General features: G+C 35.6%; 1 non-coding gene across 1 annotated transcript; it reads left to right on the forward strand.

The window, feature by feature from the left end:
- Window positions 1–9451: 9451 nt before the first annotated feature.
- Window positions 9452–9558, forward strand: LOC121205225 (small nucleolar RNA R71). The gene has a single exon (XR_005900310.1). It is a non-coding gene; the product is annotated as a small nucleolar RNA R71 (small nucleolar RNA).
- The last annotated feature ends 8316 nt before the right edge of the window (window positions 9559–17874 follow it).

Consider the following 17874-nt stretch of genomic DNA (forward strand, 5'->3'; position numbering starts at 1 on the left):
GTATTGAAGCCTTGTACAGGGAGATATCCAAGTCGTAATGCGAAAAGGTTAGTGTAGTCGAACCCTGAAATAGGGGAGACTTTAACTAATAAACTGTACTAATTGGCTGGATCAAAAATTCTAGAAAAATATTTGTGGATGGATATATGAGTCTAGTTTCAGGGAAAAATTACGAAACTGATTTTCTAGTTTTGGAACTCAAGATATGATTTTTAAGGTGACAGTGACGCAGTTAGTCAGCTGTCTGGAAATTTTTAAAATGGACTGTGAAAATAAGTGATTTAAGTCTGCAAACCCCTCGTGTCCGACTCCGGCAACGGTCTCGGGTACGGGGTGTTACATTGGGACATGTTGGAGAGGGAAGGGAATGTGAGCTAATCTCCATTCAATGTGACAAGTTTGGTGTGTTGGAGAGTGTTAGATCTATGCTTCACTTATGGGATATGTTCGACTCTATGAGTCAACTAGTGTGTTGGAGATTCGTGTATCCGATGAGTGATGATAGAGCTCCTTTTATGTTTCATAGCCTTAAGTGCCAATTTATCGTTTAAATATGATCTTATATCTTATGATAATACAATAAGAGATGGATGCTTTTAATTATGAATAATATATTAAATGAGTTGATTTAAGTTACATGAAAACGTTAGTATGTTCTCATAGTAAATTGCGTATGTAATTGAGGATTGGGTTGTTTTCATATAACTTGTGAATACCTGTGAATATATAAGTTAAACTTGTGAGTTATTAAAGCATGTATATGTTGTTAAATGAATTAATGAAGCATGAAAATGTAATTCTGACTTGAATGGAATATGGTCGTGAATGTGTTGTAGTATGCTCTTGATTGACCTTTTATATTGTGTGTACATTGTGGTTACTCTGAGCATTCACTGAGCATGTTAAGCTCATCCACTCCCTTCTTAAACTTTGTAGATTAGTTGTGTGCTGGTGTAAGCGGTGTGGCTTTCTGAGGGGTGACCCAAGCAAGTCAATTTTCGTTATTTGTAGGTGTTTATTATTTGGTTATGTTTTGGGAATAAGGCAATGTGGTAGTTTTTGTGCTAATATTGGATATGATATTTTGAGTTGTCTCCATAATTTAATTGCTTTTAGGGTTTTGGGATTTGTTTCGTAATATGTTGACTGTTGCTCATATTTGGTTTTGATGTTTGAAACTATTATTATGACTGTTTCGGTGTTTATTTGATAATGATATGATAGCATGTTGAACTGGTACGAGTTGGAATGACTGTGAAGCAGCCTGCTTTTGAGGCTAGTCAGAATAGTGGTCTCAGGACCACAAATCTGAAGTCGGAGAAATTATTTTATTATTATTTTAAAGTTATAGCATGTTTGCAATAGTGCATGAAAAATATGGTGAGCTAATTTTAACGTTTGTAAGCCCAATTGCGAAAAAGGACTAAATCGCATAAAATGCAAAAGTCCTAAATTGATAGCTAAAAGTGTTATTTTGTTAGAGAATCAAAATTTGGGGATTTTAAAGGGCAATTAGACCCCTAAATCTTGGCTTGGCCGGCCATAGGAGACAAGAGTGTTGAAAAGTCAATGTTAGGTAATATGATTACCTAAGTGAATAAAATAAAGAAAAAAAGATATAATCTTTTTCATGGTTTCTTCTCCACTAATTTTTCAGCCATTCTTAGGGGTTTTAAGCTTCAAAAATTTCAACAACTTGAAGCACTCACAAGTAAGTGGTTTCCATGTCCTTTGTTGATGATTTTTGTATTTTTGAGGCCCTTGAAGCTTGATCTTTCAAATGAGGGGTCTATTTTGTAAAATGGTTGAAAATCTAGGGTTTTTCCATGAGATAATTTAGGGTGTTTTCTGAAATTTTATGGGAGAATATGAGTCTTAGTTGTGTAATAGACAACATTTGTGAAAGGTGCTAGCATGAGAACACCTAAAGGGACTATTTTGCATAAGTTGCAAAATAAGTGATAAATGTGTGAAATATAGAGAATTTAGGGTTTCTATAAGAGTAAAAAGAGTTCAGCTAGGCTTGTGATACGAAGAAATTCAATAAAAATCAATTTTCAAGCATAGGGGTAAATGGTCATTTTGTCAAAGTTTAGGGGCAAAATAGTCATTTTATCGAAGATGTGAAATTTTGATTTGCCTAATTGAATTTAGTGACTAAATGAGAATATTTTGCTATTATAGATCAAGAATTGTCAAATCCGAAACTAGACCGGGGGAAAGCCAAGCAAATCGACTAAACCGATTAGTCATATATGTTTTATAATCTGAGGTAAGTTGTATGTAAATAATACAACTACACTGCTACTATATGTATATAAATTGTCATTTAATAGATATGGCATGAATTGCTTGATTTTGGAATTGAGAATGTGTAATGATCATTGAGATAGTAGAATTCCTGTTAGAACCTTAGGAAGTAAATCAGATATTCTTGCCATGACATTTGGGTCACTGGTGCAAGCTAGTGTAGGACATGTTTGGGACATGCATCGGCATTGAGACGAGTGCTAGTGTAAGACATGTCTGAGACATGCATCGACCTCGAGACGTAAGCCAGTGTAAGACATGTCTGAGACATGCATTGGCTATGAGATGTGTCAGTGTAAGACCATGTCCGAGACATGGCATCGGCACGGATATGCGAGAACTAGTATAAGACCATGTCTGGGACATGGCATTAGCCTCAATGATAATAACCAGTGTAAGACCATGTTTGGGACATGGCATCGGTAACTTACCCCATGTTTGAGGCTTATGGGACATTCGATAGTGTTCCGAATGGTTCATCAGTGAGAGTTATGATTTTAGATTAATGAAGAAAAGTATAACCTCGTGGTGAGTGGTACAGGTACCTAATTGGTACGTATGAGATGTGAGCTCATTATATAATTTATGACTTGTATAGATGGTAACGAGTAAGTTGTGCTTATGTCCACCTTTGTGTTCTGAGCATGTTGATTTTTGATGAGTTGTTATTGTATAATTATTTATGTGCAACTTGCTAAGTTTTATGCTTACTCCTTCTCCTTTTCTTTTTCTTATAATGCTGCCTATTTAGCTCAAGGATCAACGAAAGTCAGAGATATCGATCACACTATCAATTGAAGCTTTCAGTATAGTTTGATTTATATTTTTGAACATGGCATGTATAGGGGATTAGACTTATGTTTTGTGTCTTTGAGAACTGGCCAATTGTGATGGCTTGGGTTGGGAATCCTTCATTTTGTATTAAGCCATTGAATGATAGCTAACATTCGTTTTGATTTATAAAAGATGTATTTTCATGGTTGAATGATTGTCTATTGTGGCTGATTTGGTATTCGATTTGTGAGTGTTTTGGTATTGGTTGGTATTTGTATGAATCTAAGTATGTAAGGGTGGCAAAGAGGCTTGGTAAATAGCCTTATATTGTCCACACGGGTAGACACACGGGTGTATGTCTGGGCCGTGTGTGACACATGGTTTACCTTATGGGCGTGTAGTTCGGTCGTGTGTCCCCTGCACATAAAAAATTCAGGTCAGTAGCATGGTAATAAACACACGGGCAAATACACGGCCGTGTGTCTCAACCGTGTGGAGGACACGGTCTAGTACAAGGGCGTGTGCCATGACCGTGTGTCATGTTGGGAATGCTGACGTCAGAAATAGAATGTCCGTGTTTTTACACATGGGCTAGAATACAGGCGTGTCGTGGCCGTATGAGGGACACGGGCCATTGACACAGGCGTGTGTCCGGCCATGTGAAAACCCCTGTAGGTGTGAATTAGAAATTAATTCCACACGGGTAAGGGACACGGGCATGTCCCTAGGTGCCTCGGCCATGTGAGCCACACGGGCCATCAGCACGACCATGTCAAGATGGTCACACGGGTGTGTGCCCTGTGTTAAAGGAAAAAATTTTCGTAGTTGGTTTAAGGACTCAAAATAGTCTCGATTAGTTTCTAATGGTTGATTTGGGACTTGTAGGCCCATAATAAGTATTTTAAGTAGAAATTGAAAATTTTTTAATTTGGACCGATTCTTGGTGGCTCGGGATTGTTTGTGTGCATGAGATCAAGTTAGGTAATGCCTCGTACTCTGCCCTGGCGTGGGTTACGGGTATGGGGTCTTACATTTAGTAGTATCAAAGCTATGGTTTAGTCGGTTCTAGGACTAACCTAGCAAGAGTACAAGTCTAGCTATACATGCGATAGTTGTATATTGATAGTGTGACGATTCCTGACGATTATAAATTATGTTTTCATATAGTAGATGGATCTTGATAGAGCCACGGCGGATGACGTGGAGAGGAATGCGCGTTGAGAGCGAGCCCATGACTATGGGCCAAGACGGAGGGACTAGAGAAGCCTACCTCGGAATGATGGATGCTTGGTACATGGAGTTTGTTCGTGCGAACTCGAACACTCCACCTCCCCCACCTCCTCCGATCCCTCAGTATGCCCAGTAGCTTCGCACGGTGCAGACATGTTTAGAAAAGAGAAGCCTTAGTAAATAAAATTAAAAAATAAGGGGCCGATGAATTTCGGGCTAGCATAGACGATGACTCGGAGAGAGTAGAGTTTTGGCTGGAGAATACCATTAGAGTATTCGATGAATTATCATGCACACCTGAGGAGTGCATGAAGTGTGTCGTGTCACTCCTACGGGATTCGACTTACCAGTGGTGGAACACTCTCGTGTCCGTCGTACTGATAGAGAGGATTACATGGGAATTCTTCCAGGAGGAATTCCGGAAAAAGTATACTAGTCAAAGATTCATAGACCAAAAGAGGAAGGAATTCCTAGAGCTAAAGCAAGGCCGAATGTCAGTGACGGAATATGATCGTGAGTTTGTGAGGCTTAGCAAGTATGCGCAGGAGCATGTATCTCCAAAAGCCAGTATGTGTAAGAGGTTTGAGGATGGCCTCAATGAAGATATCTGAGTGTTTGTTGGCAACTTAGAGCTACGAGAATTTGTAGCATTTGTTGAAAGAGCCTGTAAGGCCGAAGAGCTAATTAATGAAAGGAGGAAGGCAGCTTTTGAGCCGCGGGATTCCAAGAAGAGACAGATGGGGAAATCACATCATTCCTCGTTTAAGAGATCGAAGGAATTCACTACCCGATTGAATGCTTCGGTGGGGTTTTCGAATAGAAACAAGAACCGGTAGAACACAACTTCGAGAGCCTAGACCACTTCGGTTGCAAGCGTCGGTAGCGCTCGGCCAAATAGGCCAGAATGCTCATAATATGGTAGGTGTCATTTTGGCGGGAGCCGAGGGAATGAAAGGGGTTGTTTCAAGTGTGAATCATTCGAACACTTCATCCGTGATTGTCCTGAATTAGATGAGAGAGAGAGAAAATAAGATGTGAAAGCGAGTAGTGCTCCTTTGAGGGGTAGATAATAGAAGAACTCCGGAAGTGGGGCTAGCAGTAGAGGCATGCCAAGAGATGCTGCGATGAGGTCCGAGGGTAGAGCGCCTGCAAGAACTTATGCTATTCGTGCCCGTGAAGAGGTAGTGTCTCCCGACGTGATTACGGGTACTTTTCCTATCCATGATATATCTGTTGTTGCATTAATTGACCTGGGATCTACCCACTCCTATGTTTGTATAAAATTGATACCTCAAATGAACATGATAGTGGAGTCCACTAAATTTGTGATAAGAGTGTCCAATCCCTTAGGTAGATATGTGTTAGTAGACCAAGTGTGTAGAAATTATTCTTTGACAATTAGAGGTCATTGTTTTCTGGCTAACTTGATGTTATTGCCGTTTAATGAATTTGGTGTGATCCTTGGGATGGATTGGTTGACTGCTCATAGTGTTGTAGTGGACTACGAGAAAAAGATAATTGAGTTGAAATGTGAAGATGGGAATGTTATTCGAGTTGGACCAGAGGAGTCAGATAGTCTACCTTTAGTAATATCGTCTTTGGCTAATGAGAAATATTTGAGGAAAGGATATGAGGCTTATCTAGATTTTGTGTTAAATACTCAAGTGTTTGAGTTGAAGATTGAATCGGTCCTAGTGGTTTGTGAGTTTACAGACGTGTTTTTGGAAGAATTACCTGGATTGCCTCCAGTAAAGGAAGTTGAGTTTGGAATTGAGTTGGCTTCTAGTACGGCACCCATCTCAATTGCCCCGTATCGGATGGCTCCGACGAAATTGAAAGAATTGAAGATACAGTTGCAAGAGTTAACGGATAAGGGTTTTGCAAGACCTAGCTATTCACCGTGGGGTGCTCCGGTACTTTTTGTGAAAAAGAAAGACAGGTCGAAGAGGTTGTGTATTGACTATAGACAACTCAACAAGGTAACTGTGAAGAACAAATATCCTTTGCCAAGGATCGATGACCTGTTTGATCAGTTAAAGGGAGCCACGGTGTTCTCCAAGATAGACTTGAGGTCTGGTTATTATTAGTTGAGAGTCAAAGAGCAAGATGTATCAAAGATATGGGCATTATGAGTTCCTCGTCATGCCTTTTGGTTTGACTAATGCCCCAATGATGTTTATGGATTTGATTAACTGTATTTTTCGGCAGTATTTGGACAAGTTCGTGGTGGTTTTTATTAATGACATATTGATTTACTCACGAGTTGAGAATAAACACGCGGAGCATTTCAGAGTTGTCTGTCCCCTATTGGAACGCCAGTGCCTCCAAGGCGTAGTGGAAAAATAAAATAATTAAAGATATTCCGGTGATCCAAACCATGGATCCATGTGTAAGGAACGTATCGGGGTGATAAAAGGTTTCGAAATTACCGAAACTTCGATCTGAGTAGACAGCGATGCCTAGGCAACGGGAATCCTAAACCACTATCGAACCAAGCCGCAACCTTTCTGATGTCGGCCTTTACGTAGTCCACCCAGTTGACAATGAACGGTAGAAAAATCTCAGAAACTACTTCAGTGATTTTTATGCTTGACGGCTACTAGACCCTTTAGCATAGTTTCGGGCTTATTTATATATTATCTCTTTAGGGTTTTTACCCTTGCCATATATAACACCCTTTTAATTGGTATATCTTTTTAATGAATATTAATTCATTAAAATTAATTTGAACATAATAGTCATCATTAAAATAAATATAATAATGTTTAACTGAAAATTATAATTACATTAATTATAATAAAGATTTCGGTAAACTATATTTATTTAAACTTATATACGAACCAAATTCATATACTAATGAAATTATGTTCTGATTATGTGTACAACATCCTTGTACGTATAGTATGTTCAACAATTTGATTGCCCAATTAAATTAATTCTATAATTAATTTAATTCATCTGACAATCAGAATACAATACCAACTATGTTTTACTCCGTTCATTTCAACCATAGGGTGTGACCCTATAGGTTCTTGTAACGTTAGCAGTAATATTAGAACGATTCTAATGTTACAAACAATGAGTGGCATCTAGCAATGCATCATTGCTACCTAAGTTACGAGAAGTCATGATTCGACATAACCTTTCATGCATTAATCCTTAAGTCCTATATCTTTCGAATGGGCACAAGTTATGGAATAGTCACACTTGCATAGTCCATCCCATGTTTCTTGATACCTTAAGTGAACTATGATACACAAATAAGTATGACATCTCATATCAACTTATTTGAGCATGGCCATGCATTTCTAGTCTCACTCAATCAAGTGGCCTAAGATATTGCTCGCATTATGTAGGAGGGACTTATCCTATATTGATCAACCATATCCCTCTACATAGATTGTGGTATATCCAACATCAGTCTTTATAGAACAACCAGTTACGATGTTCGTTTGACTATATCAAAATATACAACTCACGGTGTTGGGATAATGATGATCTCAAGTATGAGGATTATATACATATTAATCACTATGAGTAATGTCGTGACAATTACATAATAATCCAAGAAACATACTCATAGCAGGTCAGTCCAATATGTTGTTCTCTAACACACATATTCATGCATTGATTTTGACACTCCATATCAATGACAACTCTTTATCATCAATCAACTACATGTTAGTCTTAATGCATTATTGTTGTCCTAGCCAACAATAATACTTGACTAAGGATCTTTTAAGAATAATCATATTATTCTCATGACATGATTATAAAACAGTTTATTTATGTACACAGAAAAGAAACTGAAATAATAATGGCAACGCCTTATATCAATAAACATGATAAATCAAGTATGTTATTACAACCATCTCGTGATTGATCTTTGCGCATACTCTTACATCCCCTGCACGTAAAAATTTCAAGTCAGTATGCATGGTAATAAGCACACGGGCAGAGACAGGGCCATGTGTCTCAGCCATGTGGAGGACACGATCTAGTATACGGGCATGTCCCATGGCCGTGTGTCATTTTGGGAATGCTGACGTCAGAAACAGAATGTCCATGTTTTTACACACGGGCTAGAATAAGGGTGTGTCATGGCCGTGTGAGGGACACGGGCCATTGACACGGGCGTGTGTCCGGCCATGTGAAAACCCCTGTAGGTGTGAATTAGATATTAATTCCACACGGGTAAGGGACACGGGTGTGTCCCTAGGTGCCTAGGCCGTGTGAGCCACATGGGCCATCAGCACGGCCATGTAGAGATGGTCACGTGGGGCGTGTGCCCTGTGTTAAAGGCAAAAATTTTCATAGTTGATTTAAGGACTCAGAATAGTCTCGATTAGTTTCTAATGGTTGATTTGGGACTTGTAGGCCTATAATAAGTATTTTAAAGTATAAATTGAAAAAGTTTTAATTTGGACCGAGTCTTGGTGGCTTGAGATTGTTTGTGTGGATGAGATAAAGTTAGGTAATGCCTCATACTCTGCCCTGACGTGGGTTAGGGGTATGGGGTGTTACAGACTAATATGCTAAAAAGTGTTATATTTTTGAGGTCTGGAGAAGAGGTATCAATAATCGAGTTTTAAAATTGATACCTCTGTGTTTTGAAACATGCAGAAGCTTGTGCATGTTAATACTCATTTTTTGGAATGTTTATGGTATGCTTTGCATGTAACAATGTTAATTAACCAATTAAGTGACCTAAAACCTACAAGCATATTAAAATAAAGGAAATTTTTCTTAGAATAGCCTTTCCACTTGTTGTGAGTGAGATGAGACGGTGGTGTGGCATCCCGTATTTGGGCTTAGCCACCAGGCTAAGTATAGGGTGTTACATGCTTTCATTTCCTACACTACAGATGGCCATTCAGTGTTTTAATCTTATTTTTTAAAGATGATACCTGAGCTATTAGAGATGTAATTGCATCAAGCTCAATTGCTAGCAACTCTTCTGCCAGTTCCAACTCTGGTAGTAAGGTATTGATAATCGTTATTTGCTATTCTTTCTAGAATTTCATAAGTCTCATTGTATGATTTATCAAGTAAAGTCCCATTGGCAGAGGCATTGACAACCATTCTTGTATGATCATTCAATCCATTGTAGAACATTTCTATCTATTTCCAATACTGGAAATCATGCATCGGGAATTTTCTCAGTAGCTCCTTAAACTGCTCCCATGTTTCATATAATGTTTCATCCTCTGATTGTCTAAATGATGTAATGTCGTTCCTCAGCTTAGCATTCATGTTAGGAAGATTATATCTTAGCAGAAACCTCTGACACAACTCATTCCATTATGCCACTATACCTAATAGTAATACATCTAACCATGCTCTGGCATGATCACGCAATGAGTAAGTGAATAACTTTAATCGCAGGGCATCCTCAGGAACACTTTGCTGTTTGAATGAATCACATACTTCCAAAAAGAGTCTTAACTACAACCTTGGATCTTCAGTAGGCAGTCCACTAAATTGCCTCACTATTTCTAGCATTTGAAACATGACTGCCTTTAATTCGAAATACTGAGCCTAAATATGTGGCCTGACAATTCCTGGATTTAAATCATATAAGACCGGCATGACATGTTCTCTAATGGATCTGTCTCTGTCATCTATGATTCGAGGAATATCAATATCCCTTCTTTCTTGATGTAATGGCTCTTCTCTGACTTGATCGTTTCTGATTCTTTCCATTTCTCGCAACTTTTTTCTCCTTCGCCTTAAGGTTCTCTAAATCTCTAGATCAAATAGTACTAAGTAATCTCTGGAATATTTCAATGCATGCATTAGCATAGACCTGAGAAAGAAAAATCAAAACAACTAATTAAACTAAACTTAACAAAAATTAAATAGATATTAACAAACCGATTTTCATTAATGTTGCCGATCCCCAACAACGACACCAAAAACTTGTTGTGTGTAAATAATGCAAATGTGCAAGTGTACACATCATCTCAAGTAATATAATGATGAGTGAGTATCATCTCCATAGGGATCAGAAGTTGATTTTAATTGGTAGGTATTACTGAAGATTTAAAGAATGAAATTGTAGAAAAGGAACAAAGTATCAATTAGTGAAGGGAATTAATGAATAAACTAATAGTATCAATTACAACTGAAAAATGAACAAACAATCTAAATGTTGTGGCAATTCACAAGGAAAAAATAGAGAATATTTCTACTATTGAATGATAAAGGTTGGAATTACTCAGGTAATATTTACATAACATAATAATGCCATGGCAAAATTATGACTAAACTACTGCCTAGATATTTACTACTACAGTGTACTTCTTTCGAGAGTTAAACACTAATTATTATTTGGAGCCTGTGTATATCTACAAGAATCACGAATGATAACCCAACTAACGTTCTATACATGTACAAAGTACATATTCTATGTCTAGAGTGTTGCGAATATTCTTTCAAGTACTCACCTGTATCAATTGATTAATAATCTTATTGTAATTAAGCTTTTTAGATTCAAATCCATTTAAGTTCATAGCATGCAATCAACTATGTCTAAAGCTTGCATGCATGCATTCCAAATAAACAAGAATATAATGAAACAGTAATTTTAATCACAAGCATATCATGGGCGTTACAGTTAATTCAATATTCACCCAAATTATTCCAACCTAAAGATAATTAGCTTATTGGTTGGGCAATGAAATCAAAAATTAAATCATTCATCAAAATACTTCAAGTTTCACGAATCACAGAATTCAAAACCAATAAAACATAACAAAGGTAGAACTATAGGAAGTTCTCGCTGCACTTTAACTTCTTATCCAGATTCTATGCAAAACCCAAGGTAGATTTCTCTTCCCCTTCTTCGCATCTGTGATCTCCTCTTCTTTAGCTACTCCCTTCTTCTTCTCTTTTGAATTACTCCATTGAATTCTGTTGCAGAGAGAGTAACTGCTCTCTTTCCTTTTCTTTTGTCCTCACAATCTATGTGTGTCCTTTCTTCTCTTTTCTCTCCTCCTTTTATAAGGTAGATCTTTCCCTCTCAGCACGCATATTTTGCTCATCTTTTCAGGATGATTTATCTGGTACACATACAATTGTCTGAGAGTGAAGTGGATTGAGTGTTGTGTCATCTTCCTGGAATTACCATCGCATTTATGTTGGCAATCTATCCCACCATTTGGCATGGCAATGTTTCACCTCCTTCGTTCTCTTTTCCTTCTTCTTTCCTCTTTCATCCTACTTGCACCTACTACCAAAAACTACCAAACCTCTTTCCAGTAATTAAAAGTAACATAAATTTATAGTTGAAACACAATCCAAGCTTTAGTATGCAATGCTCTAGTAATAAATCTAAAATGCAAACATATTTTCTTAATTACAAGTAAATACTTCAGTTTAGAGGCCTCAATTATAACTCTTTTCAAGAGTTATCAGTAGAATACCCTTTTGATTTCATGGACCTAAATTACTACCTAGAGTCATCAATTCTAGGGTTTCATGTACATTCGATTTAATCCAATTGACCTATTTTCAAACCATAACTTAAATTAATTATTCCCACTTCAGTTAACCAATCTCCCTACAGATTTAGTTACTACTCATTCTAAATACGCTTAACCAAATAAAATAATAAAACATAAAAACAATGAAAAACAATAAGGAAAGGTTAAAAGATGCTAAAAATTCTGGTGAATTTGAAGCTTCAGAGCACTTGGGTGGCAATGGCGACCCGTGAATACTGGCAATTGAAAATACCATAATATGTAAAAGTGTGAAAAATAAAGAAAATAAATGAAGAATAAAATTGTAAAAACTAAAAAATAACAATGTTGAATCCCTAAATCTCTTTACTCTACTAAACTTATGCATAATCGTGCTTCCTTTTTTGATGTTTTTGAGTTACATTTATAGTACTAATGTCCTTTGACCTAATCGAGTCGACTCGGGCCTTAATTACAAGTTAATGTTGATTGCACGAATGAAAACACCCTTACAGATTTTCAGCCGTCGAGTGTCAATGTCGTGACGTTCTAGGTCCAATGTTGTGACTTTGCAAGTAGTTTGCTCAAATCTTTAGAGAAGGGTTGAATGTCGTGACTTTGTTGCACTTTGGGATCGACTTCCCATCTTTAGCTACTATCTCGAATGTTGCGACTTCTAATGTTGAATGTCTTGACTTCAAGGTCCAATTTCGTGACTTCTTGCTTCCAATGCCGTGACTTAAGCCACAATTTAACTGCCTTGTCAATGTTGGTCGAAAAAGTTTCTAAGTGTTGTAGTAGCTTCAATGTTGCTAGTTTAGTGTCTCAATGTTGCGACATTCGGTCTAGCCCAATAACTTCTTGGCTTTTATTTTGATTCAATTTGTTAGTACTTCTTTAGGCTCAAATTAGCCTAATTGGTCAATAAACATCATCAAAAGACTCATTTTATTCAATTAAAGATAACAACTAGATAATTATGAAAACTAATGAAAATAATATAAAAATGCTTGATTACAAACTCCTTAAGTGGGGAAAAGAACCTAATTTGCCATATCAAATTATGGCAGATCAAAGGGTAACACACTTATGACAAGGTCATTGGACGAGGATTTATTGAGTAGCTTTCATAATGGTATGTAATTAGCGAATTGTAAGGACCCGAAATTTAGTGGTATCAAAAGATGCATTTTTGGAACCCTATTTTTGTAAATTGAGTCTGTAAATATAAAAGTAAATATAAAATAGGAATATTTACAGATTTAATATAAAAATATATTGAAGTTCGGTTAAATAATTTAACCAAAAAGGTAGTTAATTAAAACTCAGAGAATAAATTGTAAAAGCCCAATTGCTATTGGGTTTTAATTAAGAAAATGATTGGGGACCTATTTAACAATTATCCAAAAGATCTAAATGATAATTAAGCCGTTGTTTTTATATGGTTAGTGGGAAATGATGATAATCACCATTAATCTTAATGATAATGATTAATTAAATTAAAGATTATATTAATTAGTTTAATGAAAGTTAATTAATAATTAATTATAGTATATATAGTAACTTAGTGGAACGAAAGATGATTTTTATCATCTTCTTCCACCGTTCATCTAAAAAAAGAACCAAACTCCATTTTCTTTGAAGCTTAACATTCAACCATAAAAAATAATAAGTTAATCAAGTAAATTCTAATGTAATTTTTATAGATTTATGGTCATGGGAGCTTGATTTAGCTGGCCCATGTATTAATTTATTTAATTGTTGAATTTTTAGCAAGTTACAGTTTTCGAGAAATTGATAAATGGGCTTGAAACTGATAGAAATTAAGCTTAGATCATGATAAGGACTAAATTTTAAAGCTTAATAACCTTAATAGTTAACTTTGTAACATTACGGGCCACATTGAATAAATTGAAATCCATTTATGAAATTATGGTAGGAATAAAAAGTATAGGGTCCTTAATAAAACATGTTAAACTAGTAATGACATTATTGAATAGAAAGTATAGGGTCCTTAATCTCGAGTTTAGGGGTTAAATTGAATAAAATGAAAAATATGCTTGGATTTATATTTGAATTTGAATTGGATGAAATTTGATATTGTGTATTTGTTGAATTATCGTACGTAGCTAAAGACGACGTTAGGCTATTGAGAGGGAAAGGAAAAACGAGGTCATTGATGAGTGATGCTAGGATTCAATTTTTACTTTTATGATTCAAGATCAATATATTTGTTTGCATAGTCATGTTAATTTGTATGATTGAGTATTGATGTAAGTATATAATTTTTGTGTGAATTGATTCATTGTGATCAATATTGACTATTGAGATATTGGATCGAATTGATCAAAATAGAAAGTATAACCCCAAGGGGATCTGTAAGGATTAATCTACCAAAAGATCAACAGCTAACGAAATGACATTTGTGAGATATTACTAGTGAAAACTGTAGACGGGCAAGATATCATATGACCATACATGAAATCTCTACTTCCAAATTATTGTAATTAAACCAGTGATGACATTATTGAGAGTGAGGTGCTAAATGCAGTAAGCCAACTTGGGTGAAGAGGACATTACGCCAAAGAGATAGGCGAATTGTCTTGTTACAAAATAGTCAAAGTGAAACCCAAGTGTGATCATGTCGTGTTTAAAATGATATGACAATTCATTAAGTTCTTTCGAACTTACCGGTGTTGTTATGCATTGCAAGTAAATAGGGGATTCTAGAAGTTTGAGAAGAGACCAGGCCAGAGTTCGTCGCGCATCAAAAAATGTATTTCTTAGTTGTAAGTTGCATGTAGCAGAGTAACTAAAGGCGGAGTCTTGGGGTTTTTGTGGTAAATGAAATCAACTGGTTGGAATACAAATTTTAGTACAAGTGACTATCTTAACTTTGTTAAAAGAATAATTGGCAATATTGTTGCATACTAAATTAAAGTTTATTCCTTGATATAGATTCTCAAAAGTTTGAATTTTCTTAGTAATAATAATTATATTTTTCTCATCATTCTTTTAATACTAGGAGTAAATGCAATTGGAAGTGTAAGTTAAGCCATAGGTTGGGTTGTAACATCCTATAGTCCAGGCTCGACGATCGAGTTGGGTTTGGGTTGTTATATTCCTTATGTTAGCTTTTGATCCAATCAACGCTCTGAAGAGCTAAAGGTTTCATATTCATAGTATTGTGCTCTGTAAAGCCAGTATTCATTTATCCAACCGAATCTTTGCAAATCCCCCTTGTTAATTTGAACACTTACATGTTCTCTCGCAAGGCCGAGGGATTCACCAATCATGGTTTGCATTTACATGCTCTACTGAAGGCAAATCACATATCATTTCATATTCTCCATACATTTCTCCCATCACATCTGTAACACCCCTTACCCGTATCCGAGGCTGGGCTAAGGTACGAGGCGTTACCAGACAAACATACAAACATTAAACTAAAATACGAGCCATAAAATTTTATTCATATTTCAAAGCGTTCATTCTCTTACACATAGTCCCTTATTTGAGTCTACGGAGCCCAAAACATACTTTAGAAAGGGTTTGGGACTAAACCGTGAACTTACGAAAATCTTGGAAATTTCATGCTTTAAGGCTCCACACGCCCGTGTCCCAAAGTCGTGTTCCATACACGGCTGAGACACATGGTCGTGTCTCTGCCTGTGTGGAATATACCTAGGCTATTTTCCAAGCTTTGGTCAACCTTGATCTCTTACACACTTATACAAAATCAAAAGCATATAACATGGTATTCATTTAATGATTATACATCCTCAATTAAACCACAAACATAGCCTTTGTATGTCATCATACATGTGTCTCTCATACTCATTTTACCTTGTTTATTATAGTACCACTTATACATTTATACCAAGATTATCATCTTACCAAATATCTTCAGCTTAATCATCAAGCATTCATTTTTAAAGCTAGATCATACCTTTATAAAATACCACGATTCAGATGCGCAGAATAACATGTTTTCCTGAAACATTTCAATTCAATTCCATACCCAACAAGCATTACATTGAGACTAGTCATATATATATATATACATGTCATGATACATAACATTCTCTTTTTGTTTTCTTATAAACACATATCATTTATTTCATTATATCAATATTTCATATACCATAGTTTCCATATATTCCACATATATTTATTTTCCTCCTCCTCCTCTCCATTCCACATCATTAATGTATATAGCATTCTTGTAAGTACGATTTCACAATTTACTAATAAATGTTCACATCAAACTATCTACACGAGTCATAGTCACTTAATTATTTATAATTCGAGCTACAGAGCTCCAAATTAAGATCTGTAAATTTCCCCAGAAACTAGACTCACATATCGTTCCACCATAAAATTTTCATAATTTTTGGTTTAGCCAATTAGTACAGTTTATTCATTAAAATTTCCCCTGTTTCACTTTCTGACAGTTTTGACCTCTCTTCACTAAAAAATAATTATCTTACAGTACAGAACTCGGATAATGTTCTTGTTGATTTATCTTGAAAATAGACTCATTATGTATTTTAAAAATATAATTTTGAGCCTCTAATTATTTTTCCCAAATTTTTTTGATTTTCCAAAGTCAGAATAGGGGATCACGTAATCATTCTCACAAAAACATAAATATCTCAAAACATAGAACTCCTTTGCTTTATATATTTATTTTATATGAAAATAGACTCATTAAGCTTTAATTTGATATCTTATTCAGTCTCTGATTCAATTTATACTATTTTTGGTGATTTTTCAAAATCACGTCACTGCTATTGTCCAAAACAGTTTTATTGCTAATTCACTCTTTCACACTTTCTTTGTATTAACCTCATTTTAACATACATATCACAAATCATTTTCACCACATTTCATACACCACAAGTATAGGCCCATGATCACAAGGTCACCATAAAATCATCCTCATGTATAACTTACTTGTTTATAACCTTACCATATCCTGGTCACTTAATGAACACATCATTCACATAACCAAGTTCCTGCACTTATTCATCACAAAACTCACAAAGCAATACATAGAGAGTCTCCCGTTGAACACTTCGGATCAATCCTCGATACTTGGTGGTTTCAGCACATAGCTCCACCCATCATATAGTTCGGCTCTCTTGTACACATGGTGAACACTTAATACCACCCATGTGACCTAGCCAGTTTATCTCGTAGCTCTCTTGTCTACATGGTGTCCTTCACTTGGAACCACGCATGCGACCTAGCTACATATATCCCGTAGCTCTCTTGTCTGCATGGTGTACACATAGTATCACCCATGCGACCTAGCTACATCATAATGTCTTGTAGCTCTTTTGTACACATGATGTGCACTCAGCACTATACATATGACCTAGCTACATACCATCTGTATCATCCAATCTTTCCAAAGGTTCAACCAGGATTTTTCTCTCTTTTCCAACAATTTCACCAATCAAGTAATTATCCACAAACATATTTCCAATATTTTTATAAAATATCATAATACAAGTAATAGTGATGTATTACTTACATATAAACTTACATCTCATTTAATATCAACGCAATAACATTAAATTACACATTGTCTTATTAAAAATCATATGAACTTACAATTTCCCATAATATCCATAATCATAGAAATCACATTTATGTATGATAATTCAATGCACTTCATGTACCATAGACATATTTTTAAATCAATTCATAAACTTGGCACCATAATCATTTAATTTAACATAATTCAATTAATTCACTAAATTTAACTTTCAAATATAAATTACAGCATTATTGTTGTATTATTATCATACCAACTTACATACTTTCAACACCTCGGAGATCATAGTAAATATATCAATTTTACATTGAAACATTCATAAATTAATGCTTATTATACATATGAACTTACCTTGATATTAAAACGGCCATTTTACCAACTTTCCCAATTTTCGATTTTTCTCTCATTCTAGGTTCAAATCTCATTTTTCGGGATCTAAAACATCATATTTTACTTATTTAATTAATGTAATATTCAAAACAGTCCTTAACTCAAACTTTGAAAAAATTACAATTTTGCCCCTAAACTTTTGCA

The sequence above is a fragment of the Gossypium hirsutum genome, chromosome A08 (genome assembly GCF_007990345.1).
Source record: "Gossypium hirsutum isolate 1008001.06 chromosome A08, Gossypium_hirsutum_v2.1, whole genome shotgun sequence".
NCBI lineage: Eukaryota > Viridiplantae > Streptophyta > Magnoliopsida > Malvales > Malvaceae > Gossypium > Gossypium hirsutum.